Here is a 13,044-nt window from a genome sequence, read left to right on the forward strand (position 1 = left end):
GAAATTAAATAAAATGAGATGAGATGATATGGGATGAAATATAATCTCAGTAAAATGGTGGTTATTTACTGAGATTTTTTCAGTGGACTTTTTGGAGGATCCCGAGAAGTTCGTCCAGCGGCTTTGTTTCATTTTCCCATATTTATGCACTGTCACAGATATTAAACAGTTAATAAACCACCGTTATTACACATTTAAACCTGAAGAAACACTAAATAGACAAAATAAAACAAATCACACAACTTCACTCCTCACGTTCCCCGCGATTTTCTGTTCGAAACACATTTTATGTCAACCTAATTTACTTTCTTTGAATATCTCTGCCAGTTAAAGCAAAGGGAATTGAACTGATACCTACCAAAAAATAACCTTTCTGGATTTACTCAAATAAATATTACGTAAAAACAAAGGGCAGACTTCGTTCTGGCTTTCCGTTAATATTAAGACACAAGCGATTGTCATAATCATTGCAGATTGTTCCGGTTTGAAGCAGATACGAAGGATACCTGGTAAAAATTAAGTGTTGTGAAGCAAGCACTTTCGAATTGTCATGTTACTGTTAGCGCTGCACGCAGTCTAAGACAACTGAAAGTCAGCAGACGCGCTGGATTAACGAACTCTTTTGACGCGGGAAGGGCGACGTCTACAGGTACAATTATGCTGATGTATCACTACATTTTTAGCGTACGTATTATTTTAATACTTTGATTACTACAAGTTAGTTGAACTCGAAATATCTCGGCCATGGAACTACCCCTAACTTATTTTCAAGAACTTCTGCTGAGCACCTTTAAGTAGTCTTGGCCTAAAGGATAAGATGTCCGGTGCATTCACACCTATCTAGCGATGCACCGGTGTTCGAATCCCGCCGGCAGGTACCAATTTTTCTAATGAAATACCTACTTAACAAATGTTCACGATTTACTTCCACGGTGAAGGAATAACATCGTGTAATAAAAATGAAACCCACAAAATTATAATTTGCGTAATTACTGGTGGTAGGACCTCTTGTGAATCCGCACGGGTAGGTACCACCACCCTGCCTATTTCTGGCGTGAAGCAGTAATGCGTTTCGATTTGAAGGGTAGAGCAGCCGTTGTAACTAAACTGATACCTTAGAACTTATGTCTCAAGGTGGGTTGTAGATGCCTATGGGCTTCAGTAACGACTTAACATCAGGTCTGCCAGCTCGACCTATGGGCTCAGCCTATGGGCTGTCAGCTCGACCACCCATCTAAGCAATAAAAAATAAATAAATAAATTATTATTTGTTTAGGTATTGTTATTGATTAACATATTTCTGCCGTGCTTGTGATATATACAGTAAGTGCCTTGGAGACACTTTTGAGAAAAACGCGTTTAAAGATTTCAATTTTACTTTTGACGTTTCTCACGAAGTATAAAGCATACCTAAGTTTTTATAATTTTTTAAGATAAATATAGGCTTTTGTAACAATTTGCCTATTATTATTTTTATTCAGAAATAATATTTAAATTATAAAGCTTCAAAAATTATTTATATTAAGGAATTAATAATTTAAAAAAAAACATTTTTTTAGCATTGGTACAGTAAGTGTGTGACTTACTGTAAAAATCTTTAGTTTGAACTACATACTGCAATTATGATTACGGAATGAGGTGAATGTTTAAATAGAATAACAAAAATTGCACAATTTGCCTAATGAAACTTAATCACTTACTGTAATTATAGCTATGAGCAATATGTAAACTTATGGCATCTACCATAAAGCACTGGAACCATAATTAATTACTCTTCCTCGATATTATTTGTAGATAAAAGAAACAAAAGAGATCTAATGAAACCACAGCTTAATAGAATAATTACACAACTTTGTTAATACTATAAAATTTTAAAATCAGTTCCATTTATTGAATTTTTTATGCATTGAGAATCATATTATAAACTAATTATAAAGAATCAATTCGTGTTTGTACAATCTCCTTCGTACATGACACAATCATAAACCAAATAAACTAAGCTCTGTAGGTATACACACACAAACAACACCTTTACCGTACCTATTTTTTTAAAATTCGTGTTTGTACTTCTTTGTACACAATAAAAAAATCACCAAAAATAAACACTTTGTTTCTAAAAAAACGAATACAGTTCTCTTTGGAATCTTTATAATAAAAATAATAATATGTAGATTGACAGAACGCAGCTGCACAACCCTGATCTAATAAGGTACTTTAAAATCTTTAATAAGTCATTTAACCTCTTAAGACGGTTATTATGTACTACTAAACTATTATGTAGATTATGAAAACCTCGATACGAGAAATTATCAAATCAGTCAATCTTACAAATCAATAATATTAGCACCTGTGTAACATTTTATGGTAAAATAGTAAATGTCCTTTAATTAACTAGTAATATGTAGGCTTACATAATATAGGCATATTAGGGGTTAAAGTATGAAATTGCCGATTGGACCTGAAAAATTGAAATTCGTTTTTTTTTTCATTTAACATATTTATTTAATCAAAATATCTACAGTTATTATCTCTGCATTGATACCATCTAATAGAAAGGTCATTTATGTCTTTGCGATAGAACTCTGGTGATCTAGATTCTACAAACTGTGTGAAAGCATTTTTGACTGCCTCCTGGGAAGAAAAGTTTTTATCACGTAGAAAATTGTCCAAATCCGAAAAAAATGGTATTCCGTTGGAGCAAGGTTTAGCAAATACGGGGGGTGACCAATGGTTTCTAATTGCAGTTCCTGTAGAGTTAAAACGGTTTCTCGTGCTGTGTGAGGTCGGGCGTCATCATAGAGCAATAATGGTGAAGATCGATTCAGGATTCAGGGCTGTTTCACTACAAGTTTTACTATCATTGTTCTGAGTACGGCATAGTAGACATTTACCGCTATTTCTTGACCAGATCGGAGAAACCTATAGTGAATAACACCATGCTGAGATCCCCAAACAGTTACCATTACTATACATATATTGGTAAGCTTTGCTTCAGGACACTGTTGCGGCGTTTGACCTGGGGTCAGCCATTACATTTTTCGCTTACGGTTATCGTAAAGAATCGCTTTTCATCACATGTCACAATTCGATCCAATATTACTTCATTTCTGTATCGATTCAACAAGGCAACACAAGGTTCAACACGCGTTTCTTTCTGCAGATCAGTCAAATCATAATGCACCCATTTTTCCCTCTTTTTTTTTAATTTTATTGATTTGGTGAATATGAGTCAATATTGTTGATAAGGTAACATTAAACCATATCGCTAATTTCTGGGTAGTTTGGCTCGGATCAGCTCTCACCATCCCTTTCAATTCATTGTTATTCACATGTGTGGGCAGTCTTCCACGTGGTTCGTTCTTCAAATCAAAATTTCCATCACGAAAGCGTTTAAACTAAATCGCACGGTGCGTTCATTAGCAGTCCCTTCTCCAAACGCAACATTGATGCTGCGTGCTGCTTTTTTGCAGCGTTAGTTCCGCGTCGGAACTCTTATTAAAAAATCACTCGAATTTTCGAAGTATCCATCTTTCTTGTCTAAGCTGAATAATAATAAAAAACTGAAAGTCGATAATCGAACGTTACACCTGTTCACTAAAAAATCTCAAATCATAAAGGTTCTATGTCAATTCGAAGTAGGTACCTATTACAATAAAACGGAAAATTTTAAATAACCCCTTTTATTTAAAAAAAAATATCTGAACTCAAAACTCTTCGATTAATAGATTTGTTGCAGAATTCGAAATGTTTAACCAAAAATCTCTTCTATTCTCAGGCATCAGAGGTACAAGCTTCTGTATAATATCTACTTTACGATCTGCAGTGATTCCTCTGGGACTATTTTTAGACTTCGCCTCGGGAAACTTTTGGGTCTTCACAATTTTAGCTTGTAAAAAAACCAATGATTGAAAATTTCTCATTATGATCTGTTTTATACATTAGTAATAATGAGCCCTCTTAACTTTAACTAAGCACCTTATAACATTTGCAGTAAGTAACGTGTTTACCTAACATGTTCCAGGCAAGTCTACGCATAATATGAAGTATTCCTTAATATAATTACAGTAGTGAATCTTGCTGTTGTTACGACTATGCATAAAAATAAATATTTTAATTTGCTGACTTATCATATACACAGTAAGTTCAACTTACTGTAGATATGTTAAGGTTTAGTAACTAATGTTTTATTTTCAACAATTAATATAATAATAGTATGTGGTACTTACTGCTATTATATTTCAGTGATACTTGATGAAAAATACTCATATCTTAAAAATAATAACAGCAAAATTACTTACTGTATCAATACATAGGAAATGGTTTAAACTTTATGAAAAAATCAACCGTATGTGCCCATACTGCAATTATAATAAGTATGTTTTGGCGCAAAATGTTTCTTACTGTAATTATGCTTAAGCTTATTTAAGTTTCTATACCACATTTTAAAATTTTAAATATACAGAAATGTAGATCTCAATCTCTACATTCCAAATATATACTTAACTCAATATCGACAAAAATGTGACTTACTGTATTTATCGTAAGCACGGCAGATTTAGAGTCTTTCTCCGTGACTTATTGTTCGGCCCACGCTTGGAGTGTGGGTGCTAAACAAAAGAAAGGGAAAAGTTTATATTTAACTGTGCAAACAACTTCACCAAAAGCAAATATTCCACTGGAAAAACAGTGCTTTTGTTTTAAACACGCTACATACCACTTGCATCTTTTCTGTTTCATGATAATAATATTGTTGACGTTGACAAATCAGTAAAATGTCTAAACTGTTTTGCATTACCTACCGTACCCGTACTTAGGTACATTGGGTTACGGAAGTACTGAAGGGTTTCTTGTTATCTATATAATAAACAACAAAGGTTTGTACATACATAAATTTTTAATATCATATAAAACAGACATAATTTTATCAAAAAGCCTTAAAAAATACGAAGGCAAGTGCCATTATTTTTATTTTTAATTGCGTGAAATGCATGACAAAAGATTTACTATCTTGAAAAAGGTTATGATTTATTAAATGCAACTGAATTTATTATAATTTCGAAACGAATCCATTCGTCGCTAAGCTCCCCTCTTCCGCAGTTTCATCACGATTAGCATCAAAAACAATTTAAACACAAGTGAATAAAACTTGAAACGTCTGGGGCGGATCCCTTCGTCACAGTAAAAACGTGAACGCGGATTGCCTCAGGCGATCAGTTGGCACGTTCGCGCCGCCAAATATAAAAACTTTTTTCACGTCTCCTCTGTTATTTATTACTTTTTTCTTGGAGAATTCGTGGAGCTTCTCGCTGAGACTTCTAGATTCGCGATGACAGTTTTCTTCGACTTTAAGAAATCAGAAATAATACATTTTGCTGTTTAATCCTTAATACAGAAAACATGAAAAGATTTCACGGAATCTTACTGCCTAATAATTAAGTAGGTTCTTCGCTGTTATCTGTATTACTTTTGTGTGTACGTTGTGTGGTTTATTCACACGGAGAAATACAGTCGCAGTGAAGTAATTTAATTTTGTATTTTTAGAATTTATACGGACGGTCTTATCGCTAATAGCTATTTTTATACATAAAAACCGTGGGTATGCAATTATAGTGCTTTTAGGTACCTCAAGCACTGGTCATCGTTCTCTTCGAACCCATCGCTCGCGACGAAGGGCTCGACGAGAAAATTTACCCATAGACACTGTCCACTGAGTTTCTCGCCATATCTTCTCAGTGGGTCGCGTTTCCGATCCGGTGGTAGATTCTGCGAAGAACGGCTCTTGCTAGGGTTCGTGTTAGCAACGTCGTCAGGTTCGAGCCCCGTGAGCTCACCTACCAGTTATGGTTACGCTGAATGCTACTTGAAAAAAAATGCAATTGTATTATACATATTACCAAAAATCTCCAAAAATACGTTTTCAAAATAATAACCAACTACAAAATAAAGCATTTTTCTGATGATCTCTTCTGTGATTTCGTGATCAACCCCACTTAATTTTATTGATTCTTATTGTTTTGCTTTGATCAATCGCCGGACGCTTCGCTTCTCTGAGGTCTGTGATGTCTGTGTGGGAGTCGATCAGTCGCCCATAAGTAAGAGGCCCGATTACAATAAAAACAGAGCTTGAGACTTGAACTTCAAAAATGAGGTGTGTCGTGATTACATCATACTTTTAAGCACCATATCTCACCAATTATACTATTTACTTTTAGTATAGTGTTTTCAGTTTTTTTACATGTAGACCGAAATAACCTCCGTATGTTATTAGTTAGTTCAGACATGTGCGAGTCATTTAAAGAATATTTTACAGTAAGATGCTCGGCTACACTTTCATACGAACTACAGGGTCGTCCGCTAACGGAGGCATTAAATTAATTTAAACAAAACCAATGTAGCGGTGATGAATTGAATGTGAGTGCAGAGAAGCCTTAACAAGTCAATGGCGTCACATTGTATTGATCCTAAACGCATGCATTTATTCTACACTCGTCGCATGCTTTGTTTTTAATTTAATTATATTATATATTGAGTGGCAGTCTTGTAAAGTGTACATTTGTTACGGCTGTCACATTTATAATCACTCGACACTTGTAAAGATGAGCATAAATGCTGATCGACCACCTGGTATGAATCGCTTCGCAGATTACAACATATTTTTCTGAATGCAATTAAGTATTGTATCGTTATCTGAAACGACATTAAAAATATACATAACTATTAAAAGGTTATTAACGGCCGTCTGGTGTAGTGGTAAGTGACATGGTCACTACACAAGGGGGTCGCGGGTTCGAATCCCTCCAAGGGAAGATATTTGTATGATAAATATAAATGTCTTTTCCAGGGTTATGGATGTATATTAAATATATTATGTATGTGTATAATAAAAATCTTACATTTATTTCCGTTATCTGGTACCTGTAACACAAGTTCTTTACGAACTTATCATGGGACCAGTTAACGTGGCGTGATTGTTAGTAAATATTTATTTATTTATTTATTAAAATCTTGGATTGTTGTTTTTGTTATGACACCGAAAAAAAACTAAATCCAATTGAATCGAAGCACACAAAATCGTTATTTGCACACAGCAGGTAAATATGCTCAGTGGAAATGACGTAATACCGTCCGACTCTCCCCGCGGCCCTATCAATCACCGGTTTAATTCGCCGTCACTCGTGTGTGACCTGAATCAATATCGCATACATCAGGTTATGCCACCCCTGGTTCCAGGTTGCACAAACTTGATAACATTTATATTTTCATTGAATACACCTATTATTATATACACCAATTTTAGGTGCTTACTGACTCGGAAATACCAGACTTGTCGCTAACTACTGTAAGGTTTGTTGTAACAACTGTAATATAAAGAGTATCATGTTAAAAATAAGACAATTTTTGTATTGTCATATGGCAACACTGTTAGTGAGAGCGATAGCAGTAGGGGGCCTTATAATAAAAATGGCGGTAGTCGAAAAAAACCAGAGATACTCGTGAAAGCTGTGTATTCTGTAGTAAGCACATACGTAAAGTTGTACAAGTGGAGTTACAAATAATTCAATAGAGTATCAAGCGAACGACTGCAATTTGTGTATGTATTTCCTGGCTGTTGGAAGTGAAATTAACACTACTCCAACTTCGAAAATTAATCGATAAAAAATATGAATCACATATTTAACGTCTTTACTAGCAGTGTTGGTTGTGCCCACGACACTATCGATATTCGCAAGTGACTGTGTGTTATTTTCGAGGTTCGAATAGCTGTTCAATGGCAATAAACAAACAAGTTGAATCTTGAATTAGTAGTTGCAAAGAAGTTAACCTTATGCTCAGTGCATATGGTAAGGTCGTGCAGTGTACTTGTGATGTGGCACATTCAATAGTACAGTGCTCAATAATTAGCGGTCAGCCACAAATCGACTTAGAAACATTTGGCGCAAATTTAGCAAGTAAAATAAAACACTATTTGAAATACTTTTAATGAATATTCATCGGGTGTTCAAAATAAACACGAGCTCTACGAATTGGAACTAGGTATCGTCAGATACACATAAATTATATATCAGGAGATACCTTTATTGATATATTTCATTTGACTAGTTCTTAATGAGCTTAGCTTATGTGTGCGCGCGATAGGAGTGTGCAGTTGATGAATATTGTTAATTAATTCATTCAGCGTTTAACGAGACAGCGCAGTATCGATCCAGACCCCTGGCATGCCGCGCTTATCGACACGAAGCTACTCTCATTTTATATGAAAATCTTAAAAGTAAAACACAATTTAGGTGTCGTGAGAATAATCTTCATCGTTCACATAATAGACTCTACATTTCTCATCCATCGTTCTGAGTTTTATTCTTCTTTTTCGTAGAGACCATTATCCCGACTTCAGACGACGACCGACAAAGATAAATGCATTCTTCTTCTGCTTTTGACAAAATCATAAATAGTCACGAAGCGCCAAACAAAAAATAGATCTCTTAGTCTATCTATTACCCTGTAATGAAGTTAGGCAATACAGATGGAATACAGTAGCACTACCGAGAAATCTATCGAAAAATTTCCTGGAGAAATATTTAAAAATTAATATTGTTCTAGACTAAATTAAACAGATTGTATTATTAAATAATTGTTAATTATTAAGAGTCTAAGTTCCGATGACACAACACATATATTATACACTTAATATATTTGAGACACAACATGTTGATCATTAAATATAACAGGTTTGGTCAATTGCCGACAATTAATTGACACTCAGTATGCATTTTTGGAGTGCTTTTTATATTATATAGGGCTCGTAACAAATTCGATCGATTTATTCTATCATAAAATGTAGAAAAACGCTTTGCCTTCTACCGAAAAGTTTTTGGCCAGACACTAGGAATAATCATTTGCAAGGTGACAATGACCCAATACTCCGAGGCTTCCGATAAGTGCGTTCGACTACTCCTTCGCCTCCTTGCGTCGCTTTTCTCATTACTGAGGGTCGTGACTCCGTCGCTGCATCATTCTTTCATGCACCTCCCATCGATCCTTGGCTTCGTGGAGGGCATCGTGGGACTGCGTCCTCTTGGACGTTTGCCCTCTATCTTCTTCGACTACTATGTATTTCATATTTACGCTAGATACGTAAGCGGTTTAAATATTGTTACCGAATCCTGGCAACCCCCGACCGAGAGCCAGCGCTAAAACTATAAAAACGATCCCTCGCTGCGCCTTTGCCTCTTTTTTGTGCGTGGCGTTCGTGAGTGCGGTTCTTGTTGAAACATGTCCGAGACTTGTGTAATTTTAACAGTTTTCGTTAATAGTAAATTGAAATCATTTTGTTAGAAGTTTTGTTAATTCAGTGAAATATAATTAGGCCAGTTCTGTGTTATTTATTTCTTTTTGTTAACTACCTCACTTCTGGTCGATAATATCAGAAGTGGGATAAAACCACGTGCTTTTGAAAAGTGACGGGACGTCGATGTAGAAAATACAGGCGCGATCATTCTCATCGACGCTGTCATGACCGCTCGAATTCTTGATTTAGGAGTTTGTTGCAATTATCATCGTCGCGATCGTGCTGTGTGTAGGAAGAGCAAGACACCTACGCCGCAGGATGTCTCCTGGCATAGTTCCGTGGAATCGTTGTTTAGAACATAATTATACTCGTGAGATCGTGAGATTAATGACCACTTTACCGGTACCGTCTAATCGCAATACGCTGTCGCACTCTTGTACCGAACGCCACGCGCAGTTATTTTTGCCACCAGCAGCAACGATTTCCGTCGAAGGGGGTGACGCATGTGCACCTGAATACCCTGGAACAGCGTCATGCAAATCGGCGGGTGTGTGTAGTAGTGCTGGTCAGCAGATGGACGGCGTGACGAACAGGATTATTGGAGCATTGCAGGTGCTATCTAAACTTTGACAATGGAGGCGCCTTCTGTCTGATTTGTTCACAGATGCAGGGCGTTGTCGCCGACGTGTAAGGTCAGTAGCGAGTCGGCGCCGTGCTCCAGCAGGAGAGCGCAGAGCCGTGCAGACTGCACGTGTTGCTCGCGTGCCGGTACCTGCGCGCGCTCATCTACTTCTGGCGCGCATACTGCGCGCACTGCTCGCGTACCGCTGGCTGCGCGCACTGCTCGCGTGCCGCTGGCTGCGCACACTGCTCGCGTGCCGCTGGCTGCGCGCACTGCTCGCGTGCCGCTGGCTGCGCACACTGCTCGCGTGCCGCTGGCTGCGCGCGCTCGCCTGCTTCAGACGTGCATACTGCACGTGTTGCTCGCGTGCCGCTGCATGCGCGCGCTCACCTACTTCTGACGTGCATACTGCACGTGTTGCTCGCATGCCGCCGACTGCACGGTGCTGTACGACTGGCAGTGACGCAGAGGGCGATGTCGCTTAGTCTGCGGCCTGCTACTGCGGACTACCCAACGGATTATCTATCAGGACGGTCGAGCGGGACGCCCGCCACACGTGGTGCAGCCTCGCATCGTGGGAGCAGACTGGAGCTGGGACGGCTGCCCTGCTTCCACATCATCCTTACGAGTGGACCCCGGTGACATGCAGCCTTTTCTTCGAAATTAATATGTGAAGGTCGAGGTGGGCACTTCGGTGCTTTACTTCCCATTTTTGAGGTTGAGTTGGGTACGACGGTGCTTTACTTCCCATTTTTGAGGTTGAGGTGGGCACGACGGTGCTTTACTTCCCATTTTTGAGGTTGAGGTGGGCACGACGGTGCTTTACTTCCCGTTTATTTTTTGAGCAGTATGGTTAGATGCGGATTCGGCCGGATTTTGCGTCCCTACTGTTTAGCTGTGTTGTGTCGGCAATGTTCAGTATCTGTATCGGTGAATATTGCCGACAACAGCGCGCTACTGTTTTAGACGTTTCCTATACGGGCTAACTCAGTAAAGGAATCGTGCAGGTGTCTCAAATTGCGCAGTTTGGGACAGTTGTGCGATATCCATTCTTCTCACTTCAAATGTTTATCTTTGGCTCGTCCTCGCTGCAGATGTAAGAGTGCACGCTTGCGTCTGTAGTGGGGATTCTAAATTTTAGAAAGTTTTAGAGCATTAAGGTCTGGGTGTATTTTTTTTTGTTACGTTACAGAGGGTGACCTTGTTGATGCAAGCTCTGACGTAGCTGGAAGAGATATGCTTCTGCTGAGAGATGAAGCGGTCGAGGACGCCTCGCCGTCAGGAACGGCCGTGTTACCGAATCCTGGCAACCCCCGACCGAGAGCCAGCGCTAAAACTATAAAAACGATCCCTCGCTGCGCCTTTGCCTCTTTTTTGTGCGTGGCGTTCGTGAGTGCGGTTCTTGTTGAAACATGTCCGAGACTTGTGTAATTTTAACAGTTTTCGTTAATAGTAAATTGAAATCATTTTGTTAGAAGTTTTGTTAATTCAGTGAAATATAATTAGGCCAGTTCTGTGTTATTTATTTCTTTTTGTTAACTACCTCACTTCTGGTCGATAATAATATAATAATTTGAGATTTTGAACTTACATAGTCGCCTGACAGTCTAGTTAAAATAGGTTGGATGTCGAAAAATTGTAGTTTCGCAGGAAATACACAAACTGTGGACGATCTTTACAAGTTCGCTCCTAAATAGGGATTGTAGGCATATCCGAAAGACGCGATTCTATTATAGATAAAGGACGAGACAGGACATCTTGTTAATAACTACATATAATGTTTGCACTAATATCATTGTACAAGTCCGTTTGTTCAAGTCTGTTTAGTGGCTATTGTTTACTAAACATTTATTTCTTCTTATTTTCTACATCTCTGCATCACTTAAAGATGTAATGAGAGAGAGACTAGAAATAGCATTAAGCCCGGCTGTGTAAATTGATCTCGATATGGTTTTAGTTGCCATTACATTGTGTTTTTTAACCTACCTATTCGCTGGTATTCGGACGGGTAAGTGAGCTCACGGGCTCAACCTGAGAGAATTTACTAACACTAGCCCTAACAAGAGCAGTGCTTCGCAAAATCTTCCACCGGATCGGAATCGCGATCCACTAAGAAGATCCGGCGAGAAACTCAGTGGGCTGTGTCTATGGGCTAATTCGCTCGATTACGACGAAGAGTTCGATGAGTACGGTGACCGATACTTGAGTGGTCTAAAAGCAACGAGAGTGAATACGGGGGATCCGACAAGACAGGTTTCAGGCGACGGCGGTTTTGCGTTGCCCCGTCGCGGTTGGATTATGTTACTTATCCTACTGTACCGTATGGATCTTAGATCAATATTTCCTCAATAAATCTCTAAACTACATTTAAATCGGTTCAGGAATCTAATAATATGCACAAACGTGGACATAAAATTTACTTACGATAATATCCTAATACAAATAGAATAGATATGTTTTGTCCATATTAAGTCACTTGAGAGGAGCATTAATCAAAGCCGAGCTAGTCTTTACTCAGACGTGATAATTTTTACAATGTTAATAACATTACCAACAGATGACTAACTATGACACTTCACACCACCTTATAGTTTCTTATATCTCGATGCTCGAACTATGTGTTGTAACCTTAATATGTTTAATTCCGGACCGTTTTATCTTTTCCGTGCATATTTTTGACTATCGTAACTAATCTCATGTTAGGACCTATTGTAAATCAGGGGTTTATATTAGCGTCAAATCAATCAAAGTATTGAACGCGACCTATTGTCACTACCATTGTTGATCCCAAACCGAAGGCTGCCGGTGGAGCCGCTAAAAACTTAGTTACAAACAAATCAAAACTTAAAAACCGTGTCGCGCGTCAACATTCTACCTATATCACATCCGTTTACATCTCAAAATCAAGTGAGAATCTAATCTATTTTTAAATAAAGAAAACCAAAAGAGGTCTATACAACGGTAGGTATATTTAGATAAATTAGCGCAAAAACTTGTCCCAACAACAATTTGAAGAAATCTTGATTAGTACAGATAATAAATTCCGAATGAAATTTAGAAGATTGGTTTACGAAGCAAAGTAGTTCGCTTGATAGACGATCTTTCCTTTGCGTTAAGTAAAAATAACAAGAATAAT

The 13,044-nt window shown here is 38.0% G+C and overlaps 1 protein-coding gene and 2 long non-coding RNA genes across 6 annotated transcripts in view; 1 reads left to right on the plus strand and 2 right to left on the minus strand.

The window, feature by feature from the left end:
• LOC134200131 (uncharacterized) overlaps positions 1–2,090 on the minus strand; it is a 109,395-nt gene extending 107,305 nt beyond the window's left edge. Inside the window, exon 1 of the long non-coding RNA XR_009974905.1 lies at positions 2,080–2,090. This is a non-coding gene — a long non-coding RNA (uncharacterized LOC134200131). The remainder of the gene's footprint in view (positions 1–2,079) is intronic.
• LOC101744498 (neurobeachin) overlaps positions 1–13,044 on the minus strand; it is a 573,788-nt gene that overhangs the window by 551,001 nt on the left and 9,743 nt on the right. The gene's annotated exons all lie outside the window — the stretch shown is intronic.
• Positions 8,857–11,429, plus strand: LOC134200130 (uncharacterized). The gene is made up of 2 exons (XR_009974904.1): positions 8,857–10,625; positions 10,667–11,429. It is a non-coding gene; the product is annotated as an uncharacterized LOC134200130 (long non-coding RNA).

The sequence above is a fragment of the Bombyx mori genome, chromosome 14 (assembly GCF_030269925.1).
Source record: "Bombyx mori chromosome 14, ASM3026992v2".
Taxonomy (NCBI): Eukaryota; Metazoa; Arthropoda; class Insecta; order Lepidoptera; family Bombycidae; genus Bombyx; species Bombyx mori.